A 13108-nucleotide genomic window follows, 5' to 3' on the forward strand; every position below is an offset into this window, starting at 1 on the left:
TGTATGTGTATGTGTATGTGTATGTGTATGTGTATGTATATGTATATGTATATGTATATGTATATGTATATGTATATGTATATGTATATGTATATGTGTGAGGGCTGATCACTTGGGAGTAGACAGCCAGTCAGGGCTCATGTCTAGCAAAGGCCAATTATCTTTCTCAGCAGTTATTAATTGCCTTTAGCTCTTCATCTAGGTGTAAGGTTTCTTCCATCAACAAAGGAATGTGAACTAATATTGTCAGCTTTCAGATCTTGTTTAGGCAATCATATTGCTGAGATTTCATGGGTACAGCTTCCCTGATGTATGTCGAAGGCACGATCTCAAAGCAGATTTTCTCTGGCTCTCAGAATCACTCTGCCCCTCTTCTACAATGTTACCCAAGCCTTGAAGGAGGGATTTGCTTTGGTGATAGATGGGTGCATCAAAGACATTTGATACTGAAAATGAAAATTAATGTCAAGTTTCACAGCTTAGGTTCTGAATACCAAATCTTACTGTATAGTAGTTTATTTAATTGTATAGACTTGGGGTCTGGTCAATTTTAGTGTGAGAGGATATATTTATTTGCAAGGCTTTTATACAATAAACTATATTTTTTTTGAAGAAGGTCTGATAGAATTTGTGAATTTATCTAGACGTATATTTTCTTTCTTTCTTTTTTTTCTTTTTAGTTTGAAGGATTTATTTCATTTATTTATTTATTTATTTATTTATTTAATTATTTATTTATGAGTCTGTTTAAACTGTTGCTCTCTCCATGCTCTAAAACTGGTGGTTTGGATAAATCTAGAAATTCATCCATTTCTTTTAGAATCTCTAACTTAACAGACAATGGGGTCTTAAGGTACTCCCTTATAATACTCTGGACTTCGGCTAATATGTTTTTCTGTCCATCTCTGATTCCATTAACCTGGGTCTTCCTTCCTTTTGATTAATTAGGCCAAGGGTCTGTCAATCTTGCTTATCTTCCCTAAGAGGCAACTCTTAGGATTTGTTGATTCTTTGTGCTGTTTTCTTTGTTTCTATTTTATTAATTTCTGCTCTAATTTTTATTATTTTTTTATCATCTAGATTTGGATTTGGTTTGTTCTTGTTTTTCCAAATTCTTGAGTCACATCATTAAACCATGTATTTGTAGTCTTTCAGATTTTATAACGTAGACAGTTAGAGCTATACATTTCCATCCTAGGACTGCTGTCGCTAGCTCCCTGGGGATTTGTTCGGCTCCTTTCCGTTTTTATTTAATTCCAGGAATTTTTTTTTTCTTTTCTTGATTTCATCTTTGACCCATTCATTATTCAGCAACGTTGTTTAATTTCCATGAATTTGTGTGACCCCTGGAGATCCATCACTGTTGACTTTAAGTTTTATTGCATTGTGGTCAGATAGGATGCACGGGATTGTCTTAGTTTTTCTGAATTGATTGAGGTTTGTTCGGGGTTCTAATATGTGGTGTGTTTTAGAAAAGCTTCTGAGAGTTACTCAGTACACTGCATCCTTGGGGTTGGGTCAGATAGTCTGTACATTTGTTGGATCCACTTTATATATGCTGCTATGTAATTCTTTTTAAAAATTTTTTATTAGGTATTTTCTTTATTTACATTTCAAATGTTACTTCCTTTCCTGGCTTCCCCTCTGAAAATGCCCTATCCCATATCCCCTCCCCCTGCTTACCAACCCAACCACTTTCGCTTCCCTGTCCTGGCCTTCCCCTACACTGGGGCTTTGAGTCTTCACAGGACCAAGGGCCTCTCTTCCCATTGATGATCAACAAGGCCATCCTCTGCTACATATGTGGTTGGAACCATAGGTCCCTCCGTGTGTACTCTTTGTAGATGCCATGTAATTCTGATGTTTCTGGGTTTGCTTTTTGTCCAGGTGAACTGTCTTTTGGAGAAAGCAGGGCATTGAAGTCATCTACTATTATTGAGTTGGAGTTCATTTGTATCTTTAAGTCCATTAGTATATTTTGTATGAAACTAGGTGTGCCAGAGTTTGGTGAATGTATGTTTAGTATTGTATTGTTTTGATGGTGGGTTCCCCTTTCTTATATTCCCATCTTTATCTCTTCTGGATTGTTTTGGTTTGAAGTATATTTGTCATATACTAGGATAGTCACATTTGCTTGTTGGCTAGATAGATGGAGTCATCAATATTTGAAGTTACTATTGAAACGTGAATATTGACTTGCTATTTTGTTGGTATTTTTTCTCTTTGTGCTTTCAGTCTTATTTTGTGTTTCTGTAGTTATAGCTTCATTCATTTCCTTTTCTATAGTCTCTTTTTATGTGTGTTTATGTTTATATAGTTTATTTTTATATGTTTGTGTTTCTCTCCATTCTCAAGTATTGCTTCCAATATCCTCTGTAGGGCTAGTTTTGTTGATGTAAATTCTTTTAAATTGTTTAATCAGGGAATTTTTTTCTTTCTTTTTCAACCATAGAAGATAGTTTTGCTGGGTAAAATAATCTTGACTGACATTTATGGTCTTTTGGAATTTGGAATGCATTGATCCAGATTCTTCTGGCTTTTTAAGTTTACACTGAGAAATTGGTGGTTATTTTGATATTTTTTCCCTTGACTTGTGGTTTTTCTCTTGCTCTTCCCAATATCTCCCAGTATCTGCTCTGTATACTTAATGCTTAATTAGCACAATGTGTGGGGAGTTTATTTTCTGGTCATGTCTATTTGGCGTTTGTATGTTTCTTGCTTTTTGTATAGGTTTATCTTTCCTCTATTTGGGGGAACTTTTCTTCCAGGAGCTTTAAATTTAAAAAAATTGTTTATTTTACTTTATGTGTATGAATGTTCTGCCTGCATCCCTGTACGTGCATTCCTGGTGCCCGTGAAGGCCAGAAGAGTGCATAACATTTCCTGGAACTGGAGTTTTGGAGAGTTATAAATCACCATGTGAGCATTGGGCAATGAACCCATGTCCTCTGCAAGAATAGCAAGTGCTCCAGAATATCTCTCCAGACCTTCTTCTATGATCTTCTTGAAGGTCTTGTCTATGCTAAAGACCTGGGATTCTTCTCCACCATCTATGCCTGTAATTTGAAGATTTGATCTTTTAGGTGTTCCTTTTTGCTGGTTCATTTCCTGTGTTGTAACTTTTTCCTGTTCTTTGCTTGAATGATTTAAGTCCTTTCCTTTGGCTTCAAGTACAGATATATTCTCTTTATGTGGATCCCCTAACCATTAGAGCAGGGACTATCTCTGAATCTGTTGACTGCCATTATATCTCCTTCCTCTAGCTGAGCTACCTTGCCTGGCCTCAGTGGAAAAGGATGTCCCTAGTCAAGCTGTGACTTCATGTTCCAGGGTGAGTTGGAACATAGGGGGTGGGAGTGGGGGGCACAGTGCTCACCTTCTCTAAGGGGAAGGGGAGGGTTTAATGGGGGAAGGAGTATGTGAGGGTGGGACTGGGAGGAGAGTAGGGAGGGAGGCTGTGATTGGTCTGTAAAGTGAATAAAAAAATACTGACATCAGGAAAAACCTGATCCATTCTATTTTTATGGATTTCCCTTGAGTTTTCTAATCAGTGCTAAATTCAGCTACAATGCTAACCTTTGTACTTGGCACCCTTCATACATGTCTTAAGCTTATGTGTTCAAAGTGAAACACCCATTCTATCTTGAATTAAGAGCTTAGTACATATTATAGGGTGGGTTAGGCACTTGGTATGTGCCATGGTCCTTCACTTACTCTGTGCTACCACACTAAGTATGCCATCTGGTCATCTTTTTACACATGACAAATCTGAACCTTAGAGAGCATGAGAGGCAAATCTAGGTTTCTGGCTGTCCCAGGGATGTAAATAGACTCTGAGGATGGCTCTACATAGCTCACCAAAGGAATCTTCTGAAGAAATTATGTCCTCCCTTGGTGAGCACCATTCTCAAGTCTTTCCTCCTGTGGAGCCTGAAAATATTTCCTCAGAAACCTCAGGCCAGAGTGGAAAGTTCAAACATAATAAACATATTCAGGACCTGAAAGTTCATGTGACTCTTGATCTGTGTTGAATTTGAGATTTTGTGTGTGAGGGTGTGTGTGTGTGTGTGTGTGTGTGTGTGTGTGTGTGTGTGTGTGTGTTTGGGATATATAAAGTTTGTATGCACAGAGATATTTATGCAATATCATCTCCACATTTGAGTATGTATATGTGCAAATTCGGAAGTAAATATTTTTGAGTGTGTATATATACTTGATAGAAGGGAATTATCCAATACCAGACGTAAAATTTAATTAAGGGTACCATAGAATTCAGAGAACCTAAGATATGGCCTCCAAAATGAAGAGTTTAGATTCATTACTAGTTTAGAATTTCCCATTTAATTTAAAAATCTGGCTTCACATTCAATAATAAACTCCTCTGAACAAAACATAACTGGACATTTGGATAGATCCTTAAGGAATCTGTACAAAGGGGATTGCATCATGGTCAAAACTATTGAAACAGCCCTGAAGCTGTCTAGACGGAAACTTATTGCTTTTATTTTTCTTTCTTCTTCTAGAATCTATTCACTCTTTAGTGATTACTGAGCCTTTTCATTGTATCAAGACATGAACATCAGTTAACTAGGGTAAATGAATAGAGCAAGAACCAGGAATTAGATCTGTCACGAAATTTGCAAAACCTGAAGAAAGTCAACCAGTATCTTCAGACCTCAGACTTCTCATCTACTAAAAGACAGAAGGATGTGCACTAGTTTGTTTTACTAGGTTGCTGCATGAAGCAGATGGAAGGGCATGAGGCCTTCTGAATAACATAAAAATCGTAAGCCAAATTACTGTAAATTGTTACTCGTGTAGTTACCATCTGTGGACCAAGTTATGGAATGTATAAGTTCCTTGAGTTTCTCTACTAACTTGCTCAATGAAATGAACAGGCCAGCAAAGGAGCTAGCAGATATCTGCATGCTTGCTTCTTTTATTACCTTTTGGCAGGGTAATCTTTGAGCACATTGTTTTACCTCTTGAGCCTTAGGAGTCTCTGCGTCTGTTAGGGCTTGGATTTGAAATGCCCCTCTCAGGATCATATTCTGTATGTTTGTTCCTTAGGTTGTGGTGCTGTTTGGGGAATGTATGGAACCATTTGGGGGTGGGAGCTGGCTAGTAAAGTAGGTAACTAAGAAAGGCCTTTGAAGATTGTCACCTGCTTTCCTCTTCTAGGTCCACCGAAGTGACAGTAGCCACTGCCATACTCCTGCCATTGGGAACTCCACCCTGCCTTCCCCCACCTCCCAACCCCTGGTGACAGTCTGAGACCATGGGCCAAAAGACTTTTCACACTAAGTTGTCTTTGTCAGGTGTTTCGGTCACAGGAAAAGAAAAGTCACTGATGAATCCGTGAAATAGGTCTGTCAGAGTTTTTTCATAGGGTATTATTTTAAGGACTGCATGAGTTGTAAGTGCATTTTAACTGTTAAAGTTTCACAAATGAAGAGATTATCTTTCACTACATATTTTATATGTTCCTTGTGTGATGTATTTATCTCTTGGCTCATTCACAAAAAGATCTTGAGGCATGAAGAGCTTTGTTAAGAAATATACGGTTTATTTACCTTTTTGTCTCCAAGTACATCTTTTAAAAGATTGTGAGAGCCAGTAGGGATGGGCGACACCAAGGATCAGCACACAACAGGATCAACACCTGTATGAGCTCACAGAGACTTTGGTAGCACTCACAGATCTACACAGGTCTAAGGTAGCTAGAGCCCTAGTACTGGGAGGGGACATGTTCACAGGTTCCCATCCCTAATCCAGAATCTATCTCCAACCTGTCATTGCTTTCACAGGAAAAACTGGTTTTCTCCAAAGAAGTCGCATTGTATATGACCATGACCAGCAGTGGATGTCAGCATGATTCTTACTCAGTGGAATTTTTGGAGGGTGTTTGTTTGTTTGGCTTGTCCCATAATGCTTTGTCTGTGCATTTTTATTTCTTCCCATACAGCTACTTTGCTTAAATATTATGGTTTCTGCGTTGGTTCTTATGGATTTTCTGTGTGTATGAATGTGTGTGACTCAGCATCTTTATGTGTTTCTGGTACTGTTTCTTTGGGCTCTTTCTTCTTCTTCTTCTTCTTCTTCTTCTTCTTCTTCTTCTTATTATTATTATTATTATTATTATTATTATTATTATTATTATTGTTAGCAGCAGCAGCAGCAGCAGTAGTAGTACTTAAATGCCTGTTTGTCTTTTAATGTCAAAGAGAAAGAAGGGGTGTAGATTTGGGGAGGTAGGGAGGTGGGGAGGATCTAGGAGGAGTAGGGGAAGGGAAACTGTCACCAGAATATATTGAACAAAAGAAAATCTATTTTCAATGAAAGAATTTTAATATATAAAAAAGAAGTGAGTGGTGGTCACGGGTCCAGATGAGTGCTTCTGAATGAAGAATATGAGGCTTGATAAATAACTCAAACTTCTTGAAAAATTAATCAAAATAATTGTGAACCATTTTCCAGTGTGTGTGCTTTTGTTTTTACTTATGTGAAATGAATAAATAAGGATATTAATTGTTCATTCTATGTTTGGGGAGCATTTTACCAGTCTCCAGTTAGAAGCTAGATATGTAGAGATGAAAAACATGTGGCCCTAGTGTACAAAGAGCTCTTACTCTAGATAGGAAACAGATACATTTATTTTTAAAAATCAGCAGTAACAGGGTGCATTAGCAGGTTTGGGGGACTTGCACAAGTTCTCATGCTGTGGGTACAGAAAAGATCGGTAGTTCCATCCTACCTGTGTGCCAGAGACATTTGACCCAACTGAATATGGGGTGCTCAGTGGGAATTTCCTGTTAAGACAAAAAGGAAAGAGAAGAGAATCCAGGCAGAGAGAATGCCACAGGAAAGGCTGTCAGAAAGCCTGAACATCCTTTGGACCTCATGGAGTGGCAAACGTGTTATAAAGCTTGGTTGCAATGTATGTGGGGGCACAGCTCATGCATTTCTCCTACACAGGACTAGCTTCTTAAGGGCCTGAATTTGGGACTAGTAAATAAGTGGAATTCAAATTCAAATTCTTTCTTGTATCTGGAACCCTTATAAATGATATTGACATGATGGCATTTGTATTTCAGAGAGAGTCGAATTCAAATCATTATCATTTATTTGCCAATGGGTTATGTATAGAGTGCTAACAGATTTAGCTTGAAAGGTAATTAGGACCTTGATTTTTTTTTTGAGAGTTGGGATAGACTATCTGTTAGCAACTGTGCCTTTGGTAGGTTGTCTCTCAGTCCATCAAAGAAATACCAGATGAAGATGAGAAAGAAAGAAAGAAAGAAAGAAAGAAAGAAAGAAAGAAAGAAAGAAAGAAAGAAAGAAAGAGAAAAGAGAGAGAGAGGAAGGGAGAGAGAGAAAGAGAGAGAGAGAGAAAGAAAGAAAGAAAGAAAGAAAGAAAGAAAGAAAGAAAGAAAGAAAGAAAGAGAAAAGAGAGAGAGGAAGGGAGAGAGAAAGAGAGAGAGAGAGAAAGAAAGAAAGAAAGAAAGAAAGAAAGAAAGAAAGAAAGAAAGAAAGAAAGAGAAAGAAAAGAAAGAGTAAGGGAGAGAGAGAAAGAGAAAGAAAAGAAAAGAAGAGAAGAGAAGAGAAGAGAAGAGAAGAGAAAAGAAAAGAAAAGAAAAGAAAAGAAAAGAAAAGAAAAGAAAAGAAAAGAAAAGAAAGAGGTGTTTAAGAACCTGTTTTCAGCCGGGCGTGGTGGTGCATGCCTTTAATCCCAGCACTTGGGAGGCAGAAGCAGGCGGATTTCTGAGTTCGAGGCCAGCCTGGTCTACAGAGTGAGTTCCAGGACAGCCAAGGCTACACAGAGAAACCTTGTCTCGAAAAACCAAACAAAAAAAAAAAAACAAAAAAAACAAAAAACAAAAAACAAAACAAAAAAAAGGGAACCTGTTCTCATGAACTTTTCCTCCATTCCCAGTATTTCAGTGAGGAAATATTCCTCCATCACGAAAGGAGACAGCTGAGACTTTCTGTCTACTGTTCAGTGACTATTCATTAGGAAACATTCCTTTCAGAAAAAAGAAAAACCTCTGAGAATAAAAGACATACTCTATGAAAAAGAAATCCTCTAGGTCTGCAGAAACTTATGACAGAGGGAAGAAGGAGGGCTTCGTATCTGCCACTAGGCAGATGACCTCACTATCTCCAGAAATGATGTTCTATAGGAACTAGAATTATTTTTAATGTGATAAAACTAGAGTAAGGGCTTTTAAAAGAGAAGAGCAGGGAACTGGCAATTTCACTAGGTCTGATGTATGTTGAACAGATAAAGCTGCTTGCTGCCAAGTGAGATGACACTGTTCCCAGAATCCCCTTTGTGGAGAGAACTGATTCTGCTAAATTGTTCTCTGACCTCCACATTTGCCCTGTGGCAAGTACACGCACACCCCAACATGAAATAAATACATAAATGTTTTAAAATTGGAATAGAGTCACAGGCATGCTCAGCAAGCTCAGGTTATACTCAGAGGACAGGGAGCACTTTGGAGGTCGTTCTCATTCCTGGGCATATAGGAATATAGATCTGGGTTACAGAGAGGAATAGATAGCAAGATGAACAAATGAGAGCAGACAGGACATGGTGGTTTTGGAGAAACAGACAGGGAGAACATGTTATCTTAGCCCTTGACAGTTTTCCAGCTTCCCACTCCGATCTCCCCAGTGGCCTCTCTAGACTTCCTGACTTTGGGTTCTATAAATTTCACTCACATTATTGTAAAAACATCCCTTTTTGGCACACCCTAATTTGAATAGGATACTATTATTTGCAACTAAATGGTCCCTGACCCCAAGCAATGCAAAAGCACTAAAAACAAAACAAATACCCAATAGCAGCATAAACGTCTGTTTTGAAAGTCAACTGGAGAATAGCTTTTACCAAGCATTTCTTGATTTCCCACCAAAGACACATATAAATTAAGGGATTTAGAAATGATTTACAATAACATTGAAGATTGAGGCTGGTAGTCAACGTTATTTCAGAACAAGAGTTGATTCCAATGGCTTAACCTCTAAATGGCATTTGTCCCAGTGGATGGGTATCCTTTACTTGAAGTCTTTGCATCCTCTGGCTCCCATGACTATATTCCCCTCATGGATTTCTTTCCTCTTGGCTTTGTCTTTATCTGTTTCCTTTGTTTCCCCTCCTCTTTTAAATGGTTTTCTCCCTTTAATGGTTTCTTTGGCTATTTTCCCATCTTTCTCGGTCAACTCAGCCCATCCCACTTGAGCTTTGCTGATGTTTATACATCTATATGCTGAGTTCACAGCTATAGTGGGAAGAGCATGCTCAGCTAGAAATTTCTATCAGGATAATACAATTAGAATATATGAAACCCAAATCACCCCTCCAACCAAATAAAAAAACGTCTACCTTCTCCATCTACCCAGCCATTCAAATTACTTAGAAATTGTCCCAAGATGCCTCTTCTTTCTTTGCCTTATTATCCAATCATTTCTGTCACACCCAGCTATAAAGACCATAGAGAAAAGTCTACTGTTCCCACTGACTATTGATTTATTGTCAGGAACATCTAGGGTTTAGCTCTCTTCCGTGCCCACTGCCTCCTGCGAGTCCAGGTTCATATCCCTCCCCAGTGCAACTCCCAGAGCCTGGAAAAACGTGAGTCTGTTTGTGGAAGCACAGGTATCCATATTTATGTCCTGGGCAAAAAGTGCTGTAGTGATAGCAAATAGTGGGAAATGAGACTGTTTTTGTGCTTGGAGATTGACCTAGAATCTTGTAGGTGTTAGCTAGGCAAATACTCTACTACTCAACTACAGCCCCAGACTGGGATCTGAGCTTAAAGTGAATACAGACACTGAAAAGGAAGAGTGAAATTAAATGAACACATATGGAAATATTTTCTTCTCCAGTCGAACTCAGAAAACTAACATAAAAGCTATAGTTAAATTTTAAGTAATAATAAAAAAATCACATTTTACACCAGAAAGCAGAAAGTGTCTTGGCTTTGGCTTAGGGGTGGTATGTGAAGCTCTGTGAATAATCCCCAGGGCTGAAAACAAATAGGTAGTGGGAAAGAAAAAACTTGTAGAATCCAAACAAAATCTATAGAGTGTAAAGGAGAGAACACAGATACCACAAGTGAGTTAGGATTGTTTATACAAAGAGTTCAGTGAGGAACACAGGAAGAACACAGCCTGGAGAGCTACAGTTTGAGGGAAATGGAGACACAAGGACAGAGAGATGTGAAATCTGTTGTAGAAGATAAACTCACAACAAGCAAGCCTGACACTGTGAGATTTGCCTGCAGTGCCAGAAGGCCACAGAGATAAAAAAAAAACTAGGGCATCTCATCTTAGGTATAGAAAATAAGCAAGAAAAGCACTTAAAGATGGCATTTGACTGGATTAATTATACAAAACAATGAGTCTTCTGGTGACTCTTGCGTGTACATATATGCTTACTTTGATCATACCCCATGCCTTCTTACTCTCCTCTCCCTCAGCCTCCTTCCCTAATAATCCTCCTTCTAGTTCCAAGGGTCCCCCTCATTCCCCTCTAGATTATTGCTGAGTGCGATATTTCTATGTGGGCAATCTCTCATGGGATAACAAGGATCAAATAGGGACATTCTCAAATAGGCAGTGGACATAAAAGTTAGCAACCAAGAATGTTCTTAGAGGAAGGGGAAAGAGCAACCACACAGCTGAAACACATCAACAAAGTGAATCCAAGCAAAGGAATCAATATGAACACACTGGGGCTGGCAGGGTAGCTTGGTGGGTAAAGCAACTGAAGTGTGAGCACCTGAATCCCCCCCCCCCATACCTGGCACCCAGGAAAAGCCGTGGGGAGTTGCACTGTCTATAACTACAGCTCTGGCTGGGATGAGGCAGGCAGATCTTAGAAGCTCACTAGCCAGCCAGTCTTACAAAAATGGCAAGTGTTGGATTTAGTGAAGGCCATGTCTCGATAGAATAAGATAGAGGAAGACACCCAAATTGAATTTCTGAACTTCACATGCACAGTGAAAGAATAACAACAGCAACAATAACAATAAACACTAAAAGTTTAAATCTTTTTGTTTTGAGCAAAGACTTTTTAAAGAATATATGTATTCTTTATATAAATTATAATACATATATAATTATATATACATATAATATATCTTTATATATACATATATAATACATCTGTATATATTATCTCTCTCTCTCTCTCTCTCTCTCTCTCTCTCTCTCTCTCTCTATCTATCTATCTATCTATCTATCTAATACAAGGGAGAATCATGCAGTGCTGCCAGCATTGGCTGCAATCCTGGGATACAAGTTCGAATATTCCTTTGCAACTTGATCTATCTACAATGGCAGGTCCTTGCACCTCACTTTATTGCTTATTGCAACCTATGCATTATCTTCAAAACAAAGGCACACCTTATCTTTTCTTTGATACAACTTTCATTGTCAAATTGTCAGTGCAGGATGGACCTTTTCTTAGCTCTGGCTTCACTTTCTTAACTGTGGCCATCAGTATATCACCCACCGGCAGCGGGAATTCTGTCCAGTCAGTCCCTTGATTCCATTTGCAGAGATGATAACCACATTTTTGGCTCCTGTATTGCCAGGATGGTTGGTCACAAAACCTACGTGACAACCCAGGGAGACCTAGAACTTTGCTCTGGCGGACTTGTCACACCCTTCTTTTGAGATCTTGAGCTTCCAAAGTCAAAAAACAAATATAAACACTTAAGACTTAAAAGAACTATTCACGTTTGCTTTTGACACTGTAGCTAAAACTAAATTTGGGAGTTTATAAGTGTGCGGAATCACTAAAGGGAATGACCACAGTCTAAAGTTCTTGACTTATTGGTGATGGGAGAGAAGACAAATACTGAATTTGAAGTATATGATTTTGAAGAAAAAAATTGAAAGCTAAATAAACAAAGATAAGCACTGTTTGAAGAGAAGTGGATTGCACAACTTTAGAGCAATGGGGACATAAAGGACAAAACCTACACAGATCCAAACAAATGTTCAAAAGACCTGAAGTGAAGCACAAACTTAGTGAGGATAAAGCATAGATGAATATAAGAATAAACTGAAAAAGGACCAGTATTACAATATGTAGTAGTTCCAATTATACAGTTAGCAAGACTGTCCAAATAATAATAATAAGACTCTGAATTCAATAAATAGGAGTGATCTGGCTTTTAACACAATGGAATAGAACAATTGCAGATTGATGCAGTCTGACCATACAGGAAGCCTCTGGAGACATACTGTGTGAATCATATTTAGTGACTGCAGTAGCAGAAGCCTAACAATTACTGACAATATGTAGCTTATGAAAGGGCTGTATATTCTCACATTAAAACAAACAAAAATGAGTTAATTTAATTTGTGAGTCTAATGAAAATAACAAATGCTTAGAATTGAATGAAAATAAAAATTGTAGGACAGTAGTCATTTGGTTCCTGAAAAGAGATTTATACCCATAAGTGGCTTATTGGAAGTTTAAAATGGTTCAAATGTTTAAAAATAAATTAGTCTTCCCATCCAGGAATCTAAGGGTAAAAGGAATAAAGAAATATTAGACTGGGGATTATCAACAGAAAACCAAAGATGAAATTGGAAAACTGTACAATATCAGATCATAGAGTTGCTAAGTGAAACCAAGGGCCAATTCTGTGAAAAGTCTCATAAAGTAATCAAAACCCTGGAAAAAGACGGTAACTAGAAGGGAAAGGAAGACACAAAGAGAATTTGAAATGACAATAGGATCAGAAACAAATTTTGTTACCATCAGAGGGTACAAAAATGTTTTGAAAATTCTAGAATTTTCACAAACCATTTTGTACAGAGGAACTTGAATCCTAAATTAGTCAAGAAAACTAGAAATGTGTCAAAAAAAAATCTCAGTACCATAGTCTAATAAACACAAAGGAAATAGAGGCAGAAGCCATGTGTGTCTCAAAAAAGACCTGGCCCAATTGTCTTCATGGGCTGTTCTAGCAAACCTTTAAGGAATAAATAACTCCCATTTATATATATATATATATATATATATATATATATATATATATACATATACATACACACATATATATATATATAATGCATGCTCTGTATA

The 13108-nt window shown here is 37.8% G+C and overlaps 1 pseudogene; it reads right to left on the reverse strand.

The window, feature by feature from the left end:
* Window positions 1-11265: 11265 nt before the first annotated feature.
* Window positions 11266-13108, reverse strand: part of LOC110326134 — a 6516-nt pseudogene continuing 4673 nt past the window's right edge.

The sequence above is a fragment of the Mus pahari genome, chromosome 9, assembly GCF_900095145.1.
Source record: "Mus pahari chromosome 9, PAHARI_EIJ_v1.1, whole genome shotgun sequence".
Classification (NCBI taxonomy): domain Eukaryota; kingdom Metazoa; phylum Chordata; class Mammalia; order Rodentia; family Muridae; genus Mus; species Mus pahari.